Consider the following 24241-nt stretch of genomic DNA (forward strand, 5'->3'; position numbering starts at 1 on the left):
ATGATGATCTAATTGTAATTATGTTAAGGGACCCATTCCCAAAAATCAGGGTATATAATGAGTAATATTGTGCTTTTTAGAAATTTGTATGTATATAAGTACATAAGTAATGCCATACTGGGAAAAGACCAAAGGCCCATCAAGCCCAGCATCCTGTCCCCGACAGCGGCCAATCCAGGTCAAGGGCACCTGGCAGCTTCCCAAACGTACAAACATTCTATACATGCTATTTCCGAAATTGTGGATTTTTCCAAGTCCATTTAGTAGCAGCGGTCTATGGACTTGTCCTTTACGAAACCGTCCAAACCCTTTTAAAACTCTGCCAAGCTAACCGCCTTCACCACATTCTCCGGCAACAAATTCCAGAGTTTAATTACGCGTTGGGTGAAGAAAAATTTTCTCCTGTTTGTTTTAAATGTACTACACTGTAGTTCCATCGCATGCCCCCTAGTCCTACTATTTTTGGAAAGCGTGAACAGACACTTGACATCCACCAGTTCCACTCCACTCATTATTTTATATACCTCTATCATGTCTCCCCTCATCCGTCTCTTCTCCAGGCTGAAAAGCCCTAGCCTCCTTAGTCTTTCTTCATAGGGAAGTTGTCCCATCCCCGCTATCATTTTCGTTGCCCTTCGCTGCACCTTTTCCAATTCCACTATATCCTTCTTGAGATGCGGCGACCAGAATTGGACACAGTGCTCAAGGTGCGGTCACATCATGAAACGATACAACGGCATTATAATATCCTCACACCTGTTTTCTATACCTTTCCTAATAATACCCAACATTCTATTCTCTTTCCTAGCTGCAGCAACACACTGAGCAGAAGGTTTCAGTGTATTATCGACGATGACACCCAGATCCCTTTCTTGGTCCGTAATTCCTAACGTGACGTAGCTATAATTCGGGTTCTTTTTTCCCACATGCATCACCTTACACTTGCTCACATTAAACGTCATCTGCCATTTAGCTGCCCAGTCTCCCAGTCTCGTAAGATCCTTCTGTAATTTTTCACAATCCTCTCACGAATTAACGACTTTGAATAACTTTGTGTCATCAGCAAATTTAATTACCTCGCTAGTTACTCCCATCTCTAAATCAAGTTCGTTCCCTCAGAGTCCCGCCCTCGCGGAAAGAGGAAATGACCTTAGAAGGCGGGACTCTGAGGGAACGAACTTAAAGGGAAGGCTAGAGACAGGCAGGGCTTTCAATGACGCGGCCGCTTCAACGGAGGTAATCAGGGGAGAGAGGAGAATCGCTGGGTGGCTGGAGGGGAGGCAGGGGAGAGAGGAGAATCGCTGGGTGGCTTGAGGGAGCAGGGGAGAGAGGAGAATCGCTGGGCGGCGCAGGCAAACGAAGGCAGTGGTGGGAGGTAGACATCAGGCAAGCAGGCTTCTGTGGGAGAGTGAAGTCAGGAGATGGTTACGAACGCAGGCAGAGACATTGGAACATTGCAGGAGCAAATTATTATATTAGATAGTTCCTGTTTTTCCCCATCTGCTTGTAGTATCTTATTCATGTATTGCTGCTAAATTCTCTATATTATTAGTTCTTGTATTACCATATTATCTTTTCTTAATGCCCCAATGTTTGGCTGTTTATAGTGGTGGTGGGATTTGATATCTTATGCTATGTTTTGTGCTTTTTGAAAATTTAATAAAGCTATTGAACTAAAAAAAAAATTCTAGGGAATTATTTTTCTGCTCTTATCCCATGACTTTTACATTTTCCTAAGAAATTTCATATGTTGCACTTTAACAATGCATTCTGAATATCTAGCTTTTTATTTTCATTTTAAGATGTCTGCTATTACCTAATCATTACTGAGTGCCCATTTTACTCCCAATTCACCAAATGGTCAGTTTTCTTGATTTTTAATGAATTTTTCCTCCTTGCCCTCCCTACAAGAATCTATTGAACTGATTTAATATATACATCTAATTTGCCATTGGTTATACATCTTTCTATTTTCTAATTAGATCATGTTTTCTATTTTGATAGTCACTTTCACAGCACCATTGAGCCATGCTGGCTAAATAACGCTTTATTGTTTAAGAGTTGCCTATACCTTTCTTCTGTGTTCTCTCCTACATCTGGAATTACTGCTGAGATTTCTGTGCTGGTGACTTGATGACAAAATTCAGCTTATTCCTAGGTGTTTTATTGCTGTTCTTTTCAGCTGAACAAGTTCATAAAGGATTTTCTTCAATTTTTTGAGAGCTGTTATTCTTTCCTGTCCCTGTAATTCTCCATATAGTTATCTAGTTTATTGTTGTGCCCACTTTGGTGAGGTAAATAGATGTTCTTTCATTTGAAAAAATAATCACCAAGTTGGAAGTCCCTGTGAAAGTGCTGAGACCACATGCTATGATAATGGTTAGTTAGAAAGGTTTATTATATCCACTTATTCACACCTCTATCAATCCTGCTAGCAAAGGTTTTCTAGTGTGAATCAAGTGGAGATAATTAACCTAACTACCCATCATTACAGCATGTGGTCTCAGTGCTTTGACAGAAGGATTAACATGCTACCCTAGCAAACTGGTTTAAATCCAATTTTACTCTGATCTGGATGATTTTTTTTTTAACTAAAAGCATATTTTCACAAGGAAAATAAATGTTCAACATGCAATATAAAGTTAAAAGAAATAGTTGGCTAAACTAAAGGTGGACAAAGCAATGGGGATGGATGGCATACATCCAAGCATACTGAAGGAATTTAGGGAAGTTCTAACAACTCCACTGGCTGACCTTTTCAGTGCTTATCTAGAATCCAGAGTGGTCCCGGAGGGCTGGAGAAGAGCAGATGTGGTCTCTCTCCACAAAAGCAGAAGAGGTTGGGAACTACAGACCAGTAAGTCTGACTTCTGTGGTAAGTCAATCAGTTGGAATACTTTTAAAACAGAGAATAGTACAGTTTTTTGAATCCAATGGATTACAGGACCTGAGGCAACATGGTTTCACTAGAGGCAGATCTTGTCAGACAAATCTAATTAAAGGTGGTTAGCTTAGCAGAGTTTTTAAAAGGTTTGGATGGCTTCCTAAAGGAAAAGTCCATAGACCATTATTAAATTGAACTTGGGGAAAATCCACTATTTCTGGGATAAGCAGTATAAAATGTTTTGTACTTTTTTGGGATCTTGCCAGGTATTTGTGACCTGGATTGGACACTATTAGAAACAGGATGTTGGGCTTGATGGACCTTTGGTCTGTCCCAGTATGGCAATACTTACGTGTGACCTGAGAGTAGGATCAAGGAAGAAAGCTAGGTATGGTGTATTTAGATTTCAACAAAGCCTTTGACACGGTCCGTGTAAATGACTAACAAATAAACTGAGTGCCCTCAGTATGGGTCCTAAAGTGACTGACTAGGTTAGAAACTGGTTGAGTGGAAGACGACAGAGGGTATTAGTAAATAGAGCTCATTCTGAGGAAAATGATGTTACCAGTGGTGTACCGCAAGGTTCAGTTCTTAGGCCGGATCTTTTTAACATTTTTGTAAGCGATATTGCTGAAGTGCTGTCTGGTAAGGTTTGCCCCTTTGCGGATGGTGCCAAAATCTGCAATATAGTAGACACCCCTGATGGTGTGAATAACATGAGGAATGACATAGTGAAGCTAGAGGAATTTTAGCTGCCAGACCTTCGACAGTTCTTCTAATGTTTAGAGAGCTAAGATTTAATACTAAAAAATGCAGGGAATGATACCATTTAGGGGGTGAAGAACTTTTGTGCATGAAAGAGGAGCGGAGCTTGGGTGTGATCGTATGTGATGATCTTAAGGTGGGCAAACAGTTAGAAAAGGTGATGGCGAAAGCTATAGAAGGATGCTTGGGTGCATATGGAGAGGCGTAGCCACTAGGAAAAATGGAGGAGATGATGCCCCTGTGTAAGACTCTGGTGAGACCTCATTTAGAATACTGTGTACAATTCTGGAGACCTCACCTTTAAAAAGATAAAAACAGGATGGAGTCGGTCCAGAGGGCAGCTACTATAATGGCCAGTGGTCTTCATCATAAAACATATGGAGACAGATTTAAAGATCTTAATATGTATACTTTGGAAGAAAGACAGAAGAGTGGAGACACGATAGAGACATTTAAATACCTATGCAGCATAAATGCATAGGAGACAATTCTCTTAAATTGAAAAGAAGCTCTGGAATGAGGGTAAACAAGCGATTCACGTCAACCCGTTCTACTCCACTCATTATTTTATAGACCTCTGCCACGTCAGACTCCGTCCAACTGGAACTAAGGATGCATGCAGCTTTCATAGCACGACGAGGATGAAGAAGTTAAAGAAGACCGCGGCTGGGCTGGTGGGGGGTTGGGGTCCCCCGCCAGCTGAAGCAATATTTTAAAAAGCCGGCAGGAGGAAGCGGACCTCGGGGGTAGGTGACAGCGGTAGGCGGGGGAGGGAGGGAGGGAGGATTAACGACGGTAGGGGGGAGGGTTGACGGTGGTAGGGGCTATAATGTGCCCCCTCACTCTAGCCCCTGCCCCCCCTACCGCCAAACCTCAGATACGCCCCTGGTGTCTCTCCTATTTGATTTCCAAATGAATTTGTGTGCTGAAGGCAAGAAGGGCCATCCCCTGATTCCTAGTGTACAAACGTATATCTTGCAAAACATTTGGCATTCGGAAGGACCTCGAGTCCCTGCGGAGCAGGTTCTACCAAATCAAGCGGGAGAGCCCTGACATGATAAGGGCAGTGAGATGGTGCCTCAGGGCTCGACATAAGTATTATAAACAGGGCACCTGTACTGTATATTATCATTATAGCTAGGAGCCTTGGTTCAAAGCCTGACTTTGGTTCAGGATTTAAAAGTGACAGAAAAGTTTACAGGCCGGTAACTGTAATCTGAACTCTGAAGTTCCAGTAAAACTCCTGAGCTATTGGGACACCACCATGCAGCAAAATAAGGAAGGGACTAGGGTGCAAAAACCTCAATAACAGGATGGTGCGGTATACCAACAGAGCAGAATCAGTTACACCCAGGAAGATATAGTCAAAAAAAGTAGAACTGAGTGGTCTCACAAGAAGATGACCAAGCTTTCCGAGCAATGCTAAAAAAAAGCCAAGCACCTACGGTAAATGTTAGCATATTTTTTTTATTTTTGTTACATTTGTACCCCGCGCTTTCCCACTCATGGCAGGCTCAATGCAGCTTACATATTGTATACAGGTACTTATTTGTACCTGGGGCAATGGAGGATTAAGTGACTTGCCCAGAGTCACAAGGAGCTGCCTGTGCCTGAAGTGGGAATCAAACTCAGTTCCTCAGCTCCCCAGGACCAAAGTCCACCACCCTAACCACTAGGCCGCTCCTCCTAAGGCTTAACCACAATATTAACATATATTCAATAAAGTGTGAATACGTCAATTTACCTGTATCCTGTATGAGCATGTAAAAAGGAGTGTATTTCCTGCTTCAATGGAGAATCTGGACAGCCAGTACTTTTGTATGGGCAGCTAGTCTTCCAAAAGCAATTGTCAATTGTATTGTACTTGGTGAGTAGAAAATAAAGATATCTAATTTCTTTTCTAACCAAACACAGCCTTGGGTGATTTATTTATTCCTAGATATTGGTGGGTGGACCACTATATTGGGAGGGATAAATGCACCCAGAAAAATTCAGTACTCATTTGTAAATGTATTTATTTAATAATGCAAATGTTGTGTACAATATCAGTTTCCATTTGGCTAATAGGCAACTAGTAAGTCATAACACCTCTGTCCCAGATCAAGGTCTGAGGTTGCAGCTACCCTCCCATGAGTGTGGCTGCAACTTCCAACTAACCTCCTCTGAGATGAATGAGATAATATGCCTCACTTCTGTATCCCCCCTTTCTGGGGTGGATACTGTTTCATGGTACTCCTGCCTGAGGTCCTACTCTTAGTGGATGTCATTGCCTCATATTAAAGTTATGTGCTTCCCTCCCCCCCCCCCCCCCCCCCCAAAAAAAAAATGGTCAGCCAACCATAGTCACAAATCATAATGCAAACATGCTGCTGACCAGTGAGTGTGGTCTGCCAACATATCCTGTGTACTCTGTCAGACCGGCTTCCAGGGTTCTCTGTCATGTCATCTCATGCATCTCACACCCCAAGGGTATAGCCCAGGGCTCACCACACCTTCCCCCATCCCCCACCTCAGGCCAGCCAGCTCCTGCACTATGCAAGTCATGTTGGATGTGCTGATCTCAAAGACAATCCTTTTATATACACAGGGCGGCAGCAGGAGGAGGCGATGGCCACAGCACCAGTGGCGCAGGTGGAGGAGGTGGAGGAGGAGGCAGAGGGGGAGACAGACCAATGGGCAAAATTGACTCCTCTGGAGGGGGAGGAGTAGCAGCACCCACCAACACCACCAGCTATAGACAACAGTGCTGCAGTACTGCAACTCCTGCAGCAACTGGTTGCTGTAGTCAACCAGTTGCTGCAGGAGGTGGCAGAACTGCGGCACTCTGTTGAGGACCACCAGCAGACTCATAGCCGACTTATGCTGCTGGTGATAGAGTTGCTACAACGGCAATTGGAGGGGCAGGAGAGGGGAGAATGATTTGGGGGGGGGGGCGAATTTTTGCATATAGTTTGTTTAAATACAATTTAACAATTTTGGCACTGACCAGGGTCTGTGTGTGTACTTTGTGCACTACATATGTGGTATTATCAAATGCTGGGGTTGATGTGAGAGGAGTCAGCACATACAGGTGAACTGTGACAGAGAAACTTTGGTACATATTTGTGATAAGTGTGGCCATGCAGAAGGCCACCTGTTCCTTCCAAACTGCATGACTGTATGGTAAGGGGGGGGGGGCTGGGGGGGCATTTCTGTTTCCCATCTAGCCTCTCCCCCCCCCCCCCTTATCATAGAGCCCCACAGCACAGAGCTGTGTAAATAATAGGTATGTTGTCTAGCACTAGTGATCTGCCAAGTAGAAACTTACAGATAACCATAGGTAGCACATAGTCGATGTTTGCTCTATGATCACCAGACACCCTTAACCACAACCAAACCACATTGGTGAGGGCGAGAAAGGAGCTATAAGCAGCTGGGTCATCTTTTCACATTGAATGTATCAGCAATGGTTTATAGTGCTGAGGAGAAAAGGGAAAACAATGGTAAAAGCATTAGATGGATGTTCATCACAATTGCAATATAATACATCAGATACAGAAGGGCACAGGCTAGGGGAATTATATAGGCACCACGCTGTAGCCACCTGCAGGTAATTTAGAATAAGAACTGTAACCAGAACCCCTCTCCCTCACCATGAGTTAAGGGCTCAAGGCCGTGGTAGGCATGCACCTGTGGCCACCTTGAAAATAGTTTACAGGATAGAATTTAGAAATGTTGTTCCATAACTATGGAGGATTGTAGGACTATGTTGAATAATGTGGAAAAGACATTCAGTGCATATATGCTTCCCCCTCCCCACCCCCAGCAACCTTGAGAATGGGTGGGCACTTCATAAAAGGGGACTGGGGTTCACTACATAAAGAAGGATGGAACCTAGCGGGGAGCCACATGAGGTGCAAAGTGGGAGAAAAACTACCAGCTGTGGATACCCATGAACCTGGTGAAAATAGAGGTAAGTTTTGAATCCAGAGAACATACAGAGAATGGGGAGCCCTTGACCATGAGGGATGCACATATCCATTCTCAGGGTCTCTTCCCCTCCCCCTCCCTACAGGCAGCCACAACTGAGTGTGTCCAATAGAGAACAAGACATCTGTACAATGAATTGGGTAGAAACAATCATGGCTCTCAGAGTGCAGTGTATTACAGTCCACTGATGTCTATTGCAATCCTCTTGACCAGCTGTCCTACAAGATGCAAGAAGTGTTTGTTTAGCACCTACATAGCAGAAAGGGAAGAGGTGGCTGAGAGGTATGAGCTTACCTTGAACTTGTGGTGCAAGAATCTGTTGGCTCCAAGGGACCAGAGGCTGCCTCCTTCAACAAAGGAGAGAGAGAATGGGGGGGGGGGGGGCAGTGAGGGAGCACATCACACACAGCAAGGAGCTCCTGGAGGCTAGAGAATGTAGAGTTGGTCAGATGTAGAAAATGCAGAGTATATGCTAAGCTGCCAGCTAACACCCAGTCTGAAACTTTTGGAAAGGAAAGGTATAGAGCCCACACACCAGTTATCTTTCAAGAATTGGCCAAAAAGTCGTCCCCCCCCCCCCCACCCCCCCACACACACACAAAAAAAAACCCAAACAGGTATACAAAAACATACAGTGGCAAAAACAAGGTTTACTATAACTGAAGCTAAAACGCTTTTGAAATACCACCCCATAATCTAAAGAAAAACCTCTAAAGTGCAAGCACAGAGAAAGCCGTTTTAAAGAGGCGCCAATAAAGGGAATGCAAACTTCGAAATGGGAAGAGCAGCTGGGGACGTTTATCGTTATCACCCATAATCGGAATGTGGACCCCCAAAACACAGAGCAGCTGGGGATGTCCATAGTTCCCTACCCATAATCAAAATGAGGACGCCCAAATCACCAGAGCAGCTGGGGGCGTATAGTGATTTTGTCAATAATCGAAATTAGGACGCCCATCGCGTTCCTGGGATAGTATTTAAGCGCCCTTCTCTGTATTTTCGATTCTTTGCATCGCATTGGTACAATGGCACCAAAGCAACCACCCACCAGCCCCAGCACACAGAGCAGCAAACCAGTGGGCCTGCACAAGAAAGCACACAGGACCATGGGGTGGAACCACAGGACCCAGCAGCAGCAGCAGCACCAGCTCTCCCTCTACCGCCTGCAGCAGAGGCTCTCCCTCCACCACCCGCAGCCTTTGCCGATGGTGGCACTGAAGAAGAAGAAGATGCAGAAGGGGGGGGGGGCACCTCCTCAGCAGAGGCCATTCAGCCAGAGGAGGCAGCTACTGCGCCTCACCACACAATTGCTGGACCAGAATGTGCACATGGAAGATTACCGGTCCCAGAAATTGGAGCTACAACGGGAAGTGCTCCAGGTGCAACGGGAAGTGGTACAGCAGCTCCAACGGCTGGAGCACAGCATCAAGAATCTATGCTGTGACCTGAAAGCACCTAGTACAGCCCTGATGCAGCAACAAGTGGCGTCTACTTCTACCACAGCAACCACCCACTAAGAAGAGGAGCTTGAGATCCTCAGCCTCCCCAGCCACTGGTCCAGCAGCCACCACACCAGCTCCCCTTCTGGGTCCTATGCCCAGGTTGCAGGGCAAGCCACAGACCGCAAGGTGGCCGGACTTCCACAGGGCAGCCGAGGAAGCAGGCTGCCTTGTAGACACAGAGGAGAAGAGTGGGAGCTCATCAGAGGACTCTCAACAGAGTTCCCCTGCAGCACCAGCTGCAAAGGAACACGGTGGGAGGGGTAGGAGGGAACGGGGCCAGGGTTGGGGGCAGGGAAGTGATGAGACATGCTAGGGGGTGGGGGGTTAGAGTTGGAGGGAGGGGAATATGCACAGAGCGGGTGATGGTGGTGGGAGGGGGGTGGTGGTGGTGGTGGTGTGTAAATATATGTCATAGAAATAAATGTCAATTTACTCTCACACAAAACTTGTCTTGATCAGCCTTTGCCTGGCTCTGACCCCCAGCTGGTGTGCACTCTGCTCTGCTCTGTGGGCGGGAGGTGGAGGGGGCTCCTCATCCTGTTCATCTGGGGCCTGCTGCTATGGTGGCTGTGGCTCTTCTGGGAGGGCCTGTCCTCTGCGCATTGCCAAATTATGTAGCATGCAGCAGGCCAGGAATATCTTTGCCACCTTTTAGGGGCTGTACAGGAGCTCCCCTCCAGAACGGTCCAGACATTGGAACCTGTTCTTAAGTTGTCCGAAGGTGCGCTCGATGATGCCATGGGTGGTCCGATGTCTACTGTTGTAGTTCTCCTCTGACCCTGTTTGTGGGTGCACTATGGGGGTCATGAGCCAACTCCGCTGTGGGTAGCCTCTGTCACCTTTGGGGAGAAGCAGGATGAGAAAGATGAGTGTGTATTGTTTGGAGTGGGTACCTTATGGAGGTGGGGGGGGGGGGAATAGTAGGTTGTGGAGGGTTGCCCTGTGGAGGAGGTATAGTTTGGGCAGATCCATGTTGCACTTACCTAGGAGCCATCCGCCGGTGATCTCCCCTCGGTCAAACCTGCAGAACATTCCTGAGTGCTGCAATATATAGGCGTCATTGGTGGAAACTGGGTATCGGGCACACATCTCCCCCTGGGCATCACACACAACTTGCATATTGAGTGAGTGGAATGCTTTCCTGTTCCTAGAAGTGGCCTCTCGTGCCGGGGGGGGGGGGGGGTCTGAGTGCGACATGTTGCAGTCAATGGCGCCTATGACTGAGGGGAAGCGAGCTACGGCGTAGAAGTCAGCCATGTTGTTCTGCAGGGCCTGGGGGGTGGTGGGGAAGGTGATTACTCAGATGTGTGGGTAAGAAAGGCATCAAGGAACTGGGTGAGGCAGTTAGAAATGGAAGCCTGGGTGAGACCTGTGTTCACAGATAGGACAGACTGGAAACTCCCAGTGGCCAGAAAAGATAGAGAAGCAGTGATCTTTAGGTGCACAGGGATGGAGTTGTTCCTATGGGTCCTAGGCTGCAGGAGGGGTTTGATCTGGTCACAAAGGTGCTGAATGACAGCCCTATCAAAGCGGTACCTAGTGAGACATTGCAGGTCAGTGAGGTCTAGGAAACTGCTATGAGGCCTGAAAACTCTGGGGCGTAAGTACCTCCTGCGGTGCCTCCCCTCTTCTTCCAACATGTAAGCCACCTGTGCATTTAGTGCCTCCATTTCCCCACACTACAGGTGCAATGCAGTGACACCAGTGCTCACCTCTCCCTACCAACTTGGTGAAACACAGCAGCAACAAACAGAAGCTGACACTCACTCTCCCACCACCGACAAACAATGCGGTCACACACAGAAGAACCACACTGCAAGCACTCTCTGACCCACTACAAACTCTCCTGCCACACCCTCTAGCCACTCACTCTCCAAGCAGTCTTCACAAACACTCTGCAGCAATACACAGGACAAAGAGACAAACAGAGACTACAAACAGGTAAGGGAATGAAATATGAACTTGGGGACAGTGAATGGAGAGGGATAGGGGGAGGGGATGGGGGAGATAAAGGAAGGAGTAGTGGTGTCTGGGTTTGGGGGCTAGAAGGGGTAGGGAAAGCTGAAAAGGTAAAACACAAATGAGGCAGGTGAGGGTGAAAACGTTACGACTACGGCATACAGACAAAGGTAACAGGTACTGAACAAACTCTCAGCTTTCTCTCCCAACAACGCTCTTGCCACTCTCCACAAAATCGCTAATGGGTCTAAAGACGACTTCCCCCTTACCCTGGTCGCTTTTATTTCAGGTCTAACTAAGGACGCCCATATTCCCACCCATACGAAATCATTTCCCTAGCCGTTATACGCTGGGGCGCCCATCTCGTAACGCCGCCCGTAAGATGCCCCTAACACGCCCCCTGTGGGAACGACCATAGATGGGCGTCCTCGCGCTGACGACGTCCTTATGGCCCTGTTTCGATTATTGGATTTGGGTGACCTTCTTTCATGGGGAAGTCCATGTGCCTTTTGTGTAGCTTTTTGGATGCCCTTCTCTTTCGAAAATGAGTCTGATGGTGTCCCACTACCTACTTCACTAGAGTTCTATTTCAACATCACTGAAATTGAGCTAGGGTCCTTCTTTTTGGATTCCATTGGAAGTGTGGGCTGTGCAGGTTTGAAAATCCCAAGATGCACGTTTTATAGAGTACTTTAGACATATCTGCTGGGGGTATTTAGACATTTGGGGGCTAAACCTGTTCTTGATAATGGCTCGTACATGATAATGTTTTGGGGAGCATAACATGATTTAGATGCCATTTTTGACCCCACTACTAAAACTACTACTAATCATTTCTATAGTGCTACTAGATGTACGCAGCACTATACACATTATATGCAGGTACTTCTCTGTCCCTAGTGGGCTCAACATTGCCTTAATGTTGCTAAGGGGGAGGTGGCTTATCAACAACCAAGAATTCCAAACACATGGGAAACTGACTCTTATGCTCTCCTTTCTGTCCCCACAGCATCAGGCAGCTGAACCCTGAGAGACAAGAGCCAGCTGGAGTCCCCATTTGTCACTGTCTCCAGATAAGCAGTGACCTCTCAACCTACCCCTTCCACTTCCACTAGGGAGATGACCTAAGTTCTGGTCTGCCCTATTGTCAGGTTTCCAGGCGAACCTCTGGATAGTGAACCCTTGGACCACTGCCGAGGGGCGGCAGCAGCAGGAGAATCACCCAAACACAAGACAAGGCGGAACGGAACTGGAACACAGTGGACTGGAGCAAGGCTTCACCTAAACTTAGCCGCCCTTCATCAGGAGTTGAGCTCCTGGCTGCAGGCAGCCAGCAGGACTTACCGGACAGGACAGGAAGGCTGGAAGATCCGGACCGGACCAGCATATCTTCAGGAACATGGAAACGGTAAGCCATCAGTTCATAGCAGCCACCAGATTTAACCACCGGGGGGGGGGGCGAGGTGACTGAGAGCCAGAACCTGGGCACCACCGTGACACCTATGTTTCTGCTAACCAAGGACTCCTTCCTTTTTGCAGGACCTAGCAGCCGGACAAGATACAGAAGAGGCACTGGTCAGCAGCAACATAAGGGACAGCAAGGGATATGTGCAAATTGTACCCTAGTAGACACACACTCTTGTGGCTGCCTTCATGAGGAGCTGGGTGGGGGTTGGCGTCCCAGGGAATGGATCCCTGCACCATGTGCTCCTCAGGGCTGAGGTTCACGGGGTCCACATCTGGTAGATTCTCTGCAGCTTTGCCTTTCACCTCCCTCTTCAGCTGCCTTCTGTTTTCTGTCCAGTCCCCAAGATCTCCATTTCTGTTCAACTCCACTAAGCTTGGGCCATATGGCCAACCATTCCCAGCACTGAGGTTTACAATGTCCAGTATTGTGTGCCTGTACCCCTGTCCTGGCCCTCATGTTCAGTAGACCGAGGCCAGGGCCCCTGTCCTAGCTTTAGGATTCCATGAAGCTGCTGCCGAGGTCACACAGGACCTTCTTGGTTGCCACCTGCTGTCTGTGGTGGCAGTTGTCTCTGGGGCCCTCATTGGTTCCACAGGGAGGGTCATGAGCCTGCGGGGGGGGGGGGGTGCTGGACAAGGCCTCAGTATGCACATCATGCCTAGATCATTCCCCTGCCCTCTAGCCTGTAGAATACAGAGTAAACTCTAGTCTGTGCAATGGCAAAGGAGGCCTGCTGGTTTATACCTGACTGGTCCCCATCATGAGATAACACATATGTGTATAATAGTTCCTTTCCCTCCCCATGTAGATATCCCCCTTATTTGTATATAGTTGTTTTCCCTTACCTCACCTGTAATTTTATATGTTGTTTTAAATAAGTAAATATGTGAATAGGAAGGAGCTGTTTGCACATATTCCTAAGCCCTCAGCCATTTGTTGGTTGTGGGCAAGGTAGCATGCTGAACAAAGAGTAATCTTTAGTCTGAGCTCTGCCTAGGAACAGCAGCTGGTTGGTACCACACCGGCGACCAGTGTGAGACAATAAACCTTTACTAAGATTAGCTGTATGCAGTCTGGCAAATGGTTGTGGGTCTGCAAGGTGGAGGGGGTATATGGGGCTGGATTCCTGCTACTAGCTGGTTTGAACAGACAATTCTTAGGGCGGGTCAAATGTAGCTGACACCAGTAGCTGTTGACCCCTTCCTGGGAACTGCAGTACAAAGGTCTACCTATCTTCTTTGTGACCGGAACCTGTAATAGGAACTTTGCTCCAGGTTACAGTATGGAGCTGGACTGGGGACATAGCATGCTGGTTTCCACAAATGCTTATGTCACATAACATCCAGCCTCATTAACCCCAACTATCCCACATACTAGATCTCTGTAGGCAGCATTGTTATGATTATACACAGATTGTGAACTCCCTAGGGACAAATGGCTTCAGAGTGCAATGGTGATGTAGTTGGCAGTCTGCCCCACAATTCTGTTTCTCTGCACTGATTTGTCTTCTCATATCCAGGTTATTGTAACTACATATGGGGAGATTGGTGTTGTTCAATTCAGCTGGCCATTCTCCCCCAACTCCTCAGAGGAACACTGACTGGGCTGTGGCTATAGGGCATCTGACAGTGGGGCCTATCCTGAGCTGAGAGGTTTGGTCAGATATGACCCTGCCAGTTCCTATCTCAGGAAAGACCCCACTCACAGATGCCCTACAGCCATGATCTGGGAGAAAGGTGTAGAAAGGGAGACTGTAGACATGTGTGCTTCCCCTCCCTATGCCCCCCACCCCCACCCCATGGTGTGGAACTTGGTAGCAGCTTCCATATACCTTACACCTATGTCAGGTACTGGAGTGGGCAATCTAGGCTCAAAGGCTATTGGTGGGCTAGGGCAGCCCCTTACACATTCCCTGTCACTTTTTTTCTAGCTACTGGAGGCATGGCATAATGGTTTGGGGTGTGGTGTAGCATCTTGGGGGTAGCAGGTTTGAGTCCCACTGGGCCTTCTTGTGATGCAGGGCACTTTGGGTCCTTGTTGGTTGGGCATATGTCCACTGAGGGCCCACTGGACACCTCTTCACCCCCACCCCCACCCCCACCCCGTTCTACAGTTTCCTTTCTCAGGGCATGCCTAGGAGTGTTTCATTGACAGCAGTTGTCAGCCTTGCAGATCAGGGAATGTACGCGTAACGCATATTTTAGAAAGTGGAGGCAGAAACCTTTTAATGGAAATAAACATGAACATTGTGTTTGAAAAATAAAAATGTAAAGAATGTCTAATCTAACAAAAATCAGTCCATGGCCTTCATTCAGGTTGTTGCCACTCCTCACGGAGCATCCTCAACTCATTGAGGATTTGCTCCTGTATTGTTCTTAGGGCTCCCAGATCTTGCTGCACATCTGAGTACAGGACTGTGACCTGTAGCAAGAGTTGGCTTAGGGTGGCTGTGAGGGTGGGCTCTGCCACTGGTGTGGCAGCCATTTTCAGAGGGGCTGAGATGCAGTCAGGTATTGCATTGCTGCCTGGGAGCGCTAGTGGTCTGCTTGTTTTTCCCCCTCCAGTGGGAGCATTTCCCTCCAGGGATCCTCCTCAACATTCCCCTGCTGGGTGTGGCCCTGTCGTGGGCTGAGGGACACCTCTCAGGAGCCAGGGTCCATAACCACTTCCTCCCAGGCCCTCTCAGCTGGAGGCTGCTCTGGGGCTACCTGATCTGGAGCTGGCTGGTCCAGGACTGGCTGCTCAGGAGCTGGCTGGTGCAGGGCAGGCTGTGCATCAGCTGGAAGGTGACCTGTGTATTTAAAAGGTTAGCAATTGAAAACAGCACATCCTATATGGCTTGCATAGTGGTACAGCTGGCTGTCAAAAGGCATGGACAGGGACAGCTGGGGGCTGCTGTCTGTTACCCAGGGGACATCTGTGATCTGTGGCACAAATGAGATGACATAGCAGGGAACCCTGGAGCCAAGGATATGACAAATGTTTGTCCCCTGAGAGAGATGTCTCCCTACAGGCATGCAAGATGGGTTCTGGCCCTGCTGGAAGGCCCTTGGTGACCAGGTACTGGCTGAGAGATAGTATGCTACTGCGCTGTTGCCTGGATGAGCCATTGTTACAGCTCTTGTCAGGAATGTGGGTGTGTGTGTGTCCCACCATGCCTGTGGGGCCTTATAGCTGGCTGGGAGATGGCAGGGGACCCTGTTTGATCCTCCCATCCTTCTAGCCACCTCTGCTGGGACTCCCTTGAGTACGGTATTTTACATCCAACAAGGTGGGAAACCTAGGTTTGGGGGAATCTATCTGTGATGTAATTAGGCTAGCTGGCTCGGGGCCCTCACAGATGCCAGTGGCTGCACATTACCCCATGACTTATGGGCATGCTCTTGGGGTGAGTGGTGGGGGAGGAGGTGTATGCATAGGTGATAGTTTCCCTAAGGTGGGGTTTGTGTGCCACTATCACGTAGAGTTTTGAAGCACCCCCAGCTTAGGCCTTGATGGATGTTTCACAGGGTAGCATACCTAACATAGCACCTCACAATCCAGGACAGTGCGGTTATAGGGATTCAATGTCAGTGGTACTTACATCGGGCCCTGAGGCACTCCCTCATGCACCAGGTGAGGTCTGGATCTTCACGCTGTATTTTACAGTAATAGTGCCTGAGTGCCTCAAGGTTCCTGTGTATGCTGAATCTTCTACAAAACAAAAGTTGGTGGAGACGGGTTCAGGAGATGGGCCTTCTTGGATTTACATACATTATTATTTTTTAAGTCATGTACAATGCTCCTCACATAGCCTATGACGTTTTCTTGACGTGGGGACCAGTACCGCCATTGCATGTTTTGTGTAGTGTATTTTCGATTGGCGGAGACGTTTATCTCAGAATATCTATGATGTTTGCAGTGTTTCCTCTTTCTAAACTTTTTTTATGTGTATTTTCAAATATCAGAACACGTTTATTTATTTCTTCCATTATGGACTTGTGTTTTTAAATGTTTATTTCGCCATTTGAACGTCATATTGAAAACGCCTCTCCACATTTTTATTTAAGATTTCACTAAATCCCTCCATTTAAGAGCATAACAAGTGAGTGCCAACAGGGGTGCATGGCCGCCGAGAGGGGGGCAGGGAGGGACAAAATTCCCTGGGCCTGGCCTCCAAGGGGGGCCAAGGCCCGATGCTGGCAAGCTTCTTCCTGCCTGCCTGCTTCTGGATCTGTTCTCTCCTGCTCCTGAGTGCCGCCCAGGACCCGGATGAGTTCATCAGCGTGACATCACGTTAATGCAATCATCTGGGTCCCGACTCCCAGCACGGACAGGAGCAGGAGAGGACAGACCGTGGGAGCAGGCAGGCAGGCAGGCAGGAAGAAGCTTGCTGGCACCAGGCCCCCCCTTGGAGGCAGAGACAGAAAGGTGAGGGAGTTACGGCACAAGGGGGGAGATGGCGTGTGGCAGTCCAGTTCTGCCCCGGGCAGTAGCGTAGCCAGACCTCAATTTTTGGGTGGGCCTGGGGGAGGACTGTCCATCCCCCTCCCATAAAGATAAATACCTGGGCTGGTGGGAATCTCCAGGCTCTGCCAGCTGAAGAATCTTCTGGAGGCCCCCTAGGCTTGAGAAGTCTCATCCCTGCGCCAGTCACCAGCATGGCAGGAAGCAGCGTTCAGCAGCGTTGGCTGCCTGCCTTTTAAAATAATTTGTCTCCCCAGGCTCCGCTGCATTTACTTCTTCGCCCATCGCAAAGCGCTGCCATTCGCACAGGCAGCTCCACTCCCCTTTGCCGCGTCCATCTGGCCCTCTCTGATCCACTTCCTGTAGTGGATACGTAGGGCCAGATGGACGCGGCAAAGGGGAGTGGCGCTGCCTGTGCGAACGGCAGTGCTTTGCAATGGGCAAAGAAGTAAATGCAGCGGAGCCTGGGGAGACAAATTATTTTAAAAGGCAGGCAGGCAACGCTGCTGAACGCTGCTTCCCGGACCCGGCGGAGCCGCGGGAGAAAAGGCAGCGACAGCAGCAGAATGTTGGATGGGCGGGCCTGGAGGGAAAGTGGCTGGGACTGGACCCGTCCAGGCCCGCCGGTGGCTATGCCCCTGGCCCCAGGCCCAGCAGTGTCTTGTCAGCAGCCCTGCAGGGATGAGTTTAGGACAGAGAAAAAAAAAATTATGAGGATAGCACTGATTTTTAGCACTAGGCTCATAAATCTAGGCAAATTTATAAGCATAACTTTTAAACACCTAAATTAAGATGAATTTTCAGCTGATAAAAGACAAAAAAGTGAGGAGAACAAATGAGGATACCAAAAAATGTATTTATTCATATAAAAAATGACCCGACACGGCCGTGTTTTGGCCCAAAGGCCTGCCTCAGGGGTCTTTTACAACCTCGGATTGTTTATTTCGCCATTTGAACGTCATATTGAAAACGCCTCTCCACATTTTTATTCAAGATTTCACTAAATCCCTCAATTTAAGAGCATAACAAGTGAGTGCCAACAGGGGTGCATGGCCGCCGAGAGGGGGGCAGGGAGGGACAAAATTCCCTGGGCCTGGCCTCCTAGGGGGGCCAATTGCAATTGCACACGTTTTTTAGGAGAGGAATATAACAGGCTTGTTCCTGGCCATTACGTTTAAATAAATTTTTTTGAAGAGAGGAGACCCAAGAGGGTTCTGCTACATCACATTTCCCACAGTGCACGTCCTACATCATACTACCCGAGGTTGTAAAAGACCCCTGAGGCAGGCCTTTGGGCCAAAACACGGCCGTGTCGGGTCATTTTTTATATGAATAAATACATTTTTTGGTATCCTCATTTGTTCTCCTCACTTTTTTGTCTTATATCTCACGGTTTCATGAGGGTTTTTACCTCCTTTTTGTTGTGAATTTTCAGCTGAAACAAGCTGCTAGGTTTAATAGAAAACAGGGCATAACTTTAGCAGCCTAACTTAAAAGTTCACATTTAACAGATCAGCCTTTTTTTTTTTAATATTAAGAACTCTATTTACATGTGGGAAGCCTTCCAAAATAGGGCTGAAGTGCTTAATGCACTCTAGTAAAAAGTAAAATTGTTTATTGCAACGGTTTTCCAAATTAATAGCTTCATTTACAAATGTGTGTTAATGTGGTTTAAAGCACATTAAATAACACATGCTTCATTATTCAAAGTGTTTTAATGTACATTTAATCATCAATGCAAGTTAGTAAATGAAGCCCTAAAATTGGCGCTTCTTTTATAAACTTTGGGCCTGATATTCAGCACTATTTAACCTGGTTGGTTAAATAGCACTTAGCTGACTAACCGCTAATATTCAGAATGAGATAACCCAGTTTTCTCCACTGAGTCTTAGCGTTTAAGGGGAGAATCTATATATGACGCCTATAAAATCGGCGCTGAAATCAGTACCAAGCGTATTCTATAATTGGTGCTTAGATTTAGGTGCCGATGATAAAATACGATTAGTTGATATTTCAGCACCTAAATCTACGCGCATCCATTTACACCAATGAAAACATGGCATAAATCCCAGTGTGTAGATTTAGGTGCACTGGACCATATTCTATAACTAATTTCCCCACCATAACCACGCCCCTTTTTGCCTGCGTGCATTAGTTCAATGCACATGATTACAGACTATGCTTAGCGAGTTATGTGCCTAAATTCTAATCAGTGCCAATTAGTACTCATTATTGCTTGTTAAGTGCTGTTATCAGTGCTCAATAGCTTGTTAAGCTTGTTAAATTACGTGCATTGCTATAGAATCCACACCAATATCATTGCTGACCTCTAGGTACACTATATAGAATCCAGGGGTTGGTGGCTAGCTGCTAACTGGCTATCCAGCTTATTTTCGAAGGAGATTGCCGGCCATCTTCCGACACAAATCGGGAAATGGCCGGCGATCTCCTGAAGCCGGCCAAATCGGTATAATCGAAAGCCGATTTTGGCCGGAGCCAACTGCTTTCCGTCGCGGAGCCAGCCAAACTTCAAGGGGGCATGTTGGTAGGGTAGCGAAGGCAGGATGGGGGCATGCTTTGAGATGGCCGGCTTCACCCGATAATGGAAAAAAGAAAGCCGGCCTTGATGAGCATTTCGCCGGCTTCACTTGGTCCCTTTTTTTTCACAACCAAGCTTCAAAAAGGTGCCCCAACTGACCAAATGACCATCGGAGGGAATCGGGGATGACCTCCCCTTACTCCCCCCAGTGGTCACCAACTCCCTCCCACCCAAATTTGTTTTTTAAATATTTTTTGCCAGCCTCAAATGTCATACCCAGCTCCCTGACAGCAGTATGCAGGTCCCTGGGGCAGTATTTAGTGGGTGCAGTGCACTTCAGGAAGGTGGACCCAGGTCCATCTCCCCCTACCTGTTACACTTGTGGTGGTAAATGTTAAGCCCTCCAAAACCCCCCAAAACCCACTGTAACCACATGTAGGTGCCCCCCTTCACCCATAAGGGCTATGGTAATGGTGTATAATTGTGGAGAGTGGGTTTTGGGGGGGTTGGGGGGCTCAGTACCCAAGGTAAGGGAGGTATGCACCTGGGAGCAATTTTTGAAGTCCACTGCAGTGCCCCCTAGGGTGCCCGGTTGGTGTCCTGGCATGTGATGGGGACCAGTGCACTACAAATGCTGGCCCCTCCCACGACCAAATGCCTTGGATTTGGCCGGGTTTGAGATCGCTGGCCTCAGTTTCCATTATCGACGAAAAACGATGCCAGTCATCTCTGACATTTGGCCGGCCCCAACCGTATTATCGAAACGAAAGATGGCCGGCCATCTTTTTCGATAATACGGTTCAGGACTGCTATTTGCGGCACCGGCCAAATAGATGGCCGGCCATTTACTTGGCCGGCACCGTTCGATTATGCCCCTCCATGTCATGCAACTTAGCCAGCTAAGCATGAATATTCAGCACTAAATCGGCTAAGTTGAGTGGTTAACATAGGCCACCTATATAGCAGGCCTATCTTTAACCACTATTAACTTAACCAGCTTGCACTGAATACTCACTTAGCCAGTTAAATTGCCATGGATAAAACTGAAACTGGATATTCAGTGCCGGTCATCGGATATGACCCGGTGTATCCAGGATCAGCACCGTCGCCGGCAGCTAGCTGCTCTGCCTGCCACTGGCTGAATATCAGAGGGAAATTCATTACCATAAGAAAAATGTTTTGTTTTGTTTTTTTGAGAAATAGATGTGTTAAGTTGGTTTTCTTTTCCTTGTTAATCTAAATGATAAATGTTACTATTTTAATTGCTTAGAGGTGTTATTATTTTAATTATATAATTCTGTAATCCACTTTGTACATCCCATTGGGACAAAACACGGCATATAAATTTGTAAATTAAATAAGATTAATTTCTAATTATTTTCTTTTCCTCTGGAGAAAATTAAGAGACACCAATGAGAGATATATCATAATTATAGATACATTGACAGGCTCATTGACTACATTAGCCTTTATCTACTGCCAAATGAGAATTAGTTGGATTTTCTAGCTTATTTGCTAACTGAACTTCTTACATTTAGTGAAGGCAAAATCCAGTTTGGGGACTTTTTAATACTGTTGCATACTATACATGCAAAAGAACTTGTCCTTTTAATCACTCATTGTAAAAGGTTTGGCAACATTCTATCATCTTATGATAGAGAAGAATCTGAATGATATGGGGGCTGATAAAGAGAGATCTAGTTATTAAGGTGTGGAAAAAAGATGGGCTAAACAAAAAATGCTAAACAAAGAAAACCCTATTCCTTAAACCGCCTTTGCTAAATAAGTAATTTTAAAATAAAGACACTGAGATAACCTATTCAACTCTAAATCTACCATTCCCAAATTTAAAAGCAATTTCCCAGCAAATAACTTACCAATGAAGATTTGTCCCGCTCTGGAGGTCATTACAGCACCTCTTTCGGACAGTAGCTAGGTCGCTAGGTTGCTCTGCTAGTCCCATCCCCACCAGAACTACCTGCCTACCCGCTACCCAATCTGTTCCTGCCTGCAAGCCAATCAACCTGCCTCCTAGCCAACCACCTGCCCACCAACAACCTGCCACTTTGCCAGCCCTTCACCCTCCTGACTAACTGACTGCTCACCCTGAAACCTGCTTGCCCCCAGTCCATCTTCCTACCAGCTCATCACTCTCCTGCCCAACTGCTCACCTGCATGCCTGTCTCCCAGTCCATCTTTCTGCCAGTTCATCACTCTCCTGCCCAACTGCTCACCTCAACCTGCCTGTCTCACAGCCCAGCTACCTGCCCCCGCTAACACCTCAGTTACTACTTATGGCCCCCATTCACATTCTATTCCTTGCCCTATCCCTCCCTAATATTTTCCCCCGCCCACCGCAGTATACCACACGAACTCACTGCCCAGCCATGTCCTCTCCTGTCCTACTCACCACTGCAATACCCTACCTACCCCTGTCCCCCACCATCCCTACTTTCGTCCTCCTGCATCCCTCACCATCCCTACAGTCCTCCTCCTCCTCCTTCCTAGCTCTCAACCTTCAACACTTCCTTCCTGCCATTAACCCATCCCCATTCCTCCTACGTTCACCCCATCTTCGTCGCCTTCGTCGCCCTACCTCCCCCACCCTTCTCCGCTCTCTCTTGCTCCTCCTCCTGCTATCCGCGGGAGACATCAACCCCAACCCAGGTCCCCCACACCTGTCCTCGTCCTCGTCTCATCTATGCAAACGTTTCCGCAATATCTCCAATCTCATCTCCATTCCCCTCCTCCCCCCCTCCTCTTCTCTTGTGCCCTATGGAATGCCCACTCAGTCTGCAACAAACTCTCCTTCACCCACGATCTCTTCATCTCCCACTCCCTTCAACTGCTCGCCCTAACCGAAACCTGGCTCACCTCTGACGACTCTGCCTCAGTCGCGGCCCTATGCCACGGAGGTTATCTTTTCTCCCATTCGCCCCGCCCAGTTGGCCACGGTGGCGGCGTTGGTCTACTACTTTTGTCCTCCTGCAGTTTTCAACCTCTCCTCCTACCACAGTCTCACTGCTTCTCATCCTTTGAAGTCCACTCCATCCGTCTATTCTATCCGCTGCCACTCAGAGTTGCAGTCATTTACCGCCCCCCTGATAAGTCCCTCCCTTCCTTCCTTGCCGACTTTGATGCCTGGCTCTCCGTTTTTCTTGAGCCCTCATCCCCATCCCTCATTCTTGGTGACTTCAACATACACACTGATAACCCACCCAACTCATACGCTTCTCAATTCCTCACTCTAACTGCCTCCTTCAACCTCCAGGTGAGCTCCACCACCCCTACTCACCAATCTGGTCACTGTCTTGATCTCGTCCTCTCTTCTACCTGCTCACCCTCCAATTTCTGTGCATCAGCTCTTCCTCTCTCTGACCATCACCTGATCACATTCACACTTCATCACCCTCCCCCTCAGTCCCACCCAACACTAACCACCACTTCCAGGAATCTCCAGGCTGTGGACCCCCCCCCCCCCCCACCTTATCCTCTATTATCTCTGATCTCCTCCCTTCCATCATGTCCTCCGAATCTGTTGACAAGGCTGTCTCCACTTACAATGCCATTCTCTCCTCGGCCCTAGACACCCTTGCACCATCCGTCTCCCGTCCCACAAGGCGTACTAATCCCCAGCCCTGGCTAACCCCCTGCACCCGATCCCTTCGCTCCTGCGCCCGATCGGCTGAACGCCTATGGAGGAAATCTCGCACCCATACTGATTTCATTCACTACAAATTCATGCTATCCTCCTCGCCAAACAGGACTATTACACCCAATTGACCAATTCCCTCAGCGTCTCCTCGCCACCCTCAATTCCCTCCTCAAAGTGCTCTCAGCTCCCACCCCCCCCCACCCCCACCCTCTCCTCAATCACTGGCTGACTACTTCCGTGACAAGGTCCAGAAGATCAAACTCGAATTCACCACTAAACCTTCTCCTCCTCTTCATCCTATAACGCACTCCCTCAACCATCCAACCCAGGCCTCCTTCTCCTCTTTTCCTGATATCACCGAAGAGGAAACCGCCCATCTCCTCTCCTCCTCAAAATGCACCACCTGTTCCTCAGACTCCATCCCCACCAACTTACTTAACACCATCTCTCCTACTATCACCCCCCCCTGTCATATCCTCAACCTCTCTCTTTCCACTGCAACTGTCCCGGACACCTTCAAGCATGCTGTAGTCACACCTCTCCTCAAAAAACCATCACTTGACCCTACCTGTCCCTCCAACTACCACCCCATTTCCCTCCTACCTTTCCTCTCCAAGATACTTGAACGCGCCGTTCACAGCCGTTGCCTCGATTTTCTCTCCTCTCATGCCATCCTCGATCCACTTCAATCCAGCTTTCACTCCCTGCACTCAACAATGACCTGTTCCTCACCAAATCCAAAGATCACTACTCCATCCTCATCCTCCTCGACCTATCCGCCGCTTTTGACACTGTCAATCATAACTTACTTCTTGACACACTGTCCTCTATTGGATTCCAGGACTCTGTCCTCTCCTGGTTCTCCTCTTATCTCTCCCATCGTACCTTCAGAGTACACTCTCATGGTTCGTCCTCCACCCCTATCCCGCTTTCTGTTGGAGTCCCTCAGGGATCTGTCCTTGGACCCCTTCCTTTTTCAATCTACACCTCTTCCCTGGGATCCCTGATCTCATCTCATGGCTTCCACTATCATCTTTATGCGGACGACACCCAG

This window comes from Microcaecilia unicolor, chromosome 7 (genome assembly GCF_901765095.1).
Source record: "Microcaecilia unicolor chromosome 7, aMicUni1.1, whole genome shotgun sequence".
In the NCBI taxonomy this organism is placed as follows: Eukaryota; Metazoa; Chordata; class Amphibia; order Gymnophiona; family Siphonopidae; genus Microcaecilia; species Microcaecilia unicolor.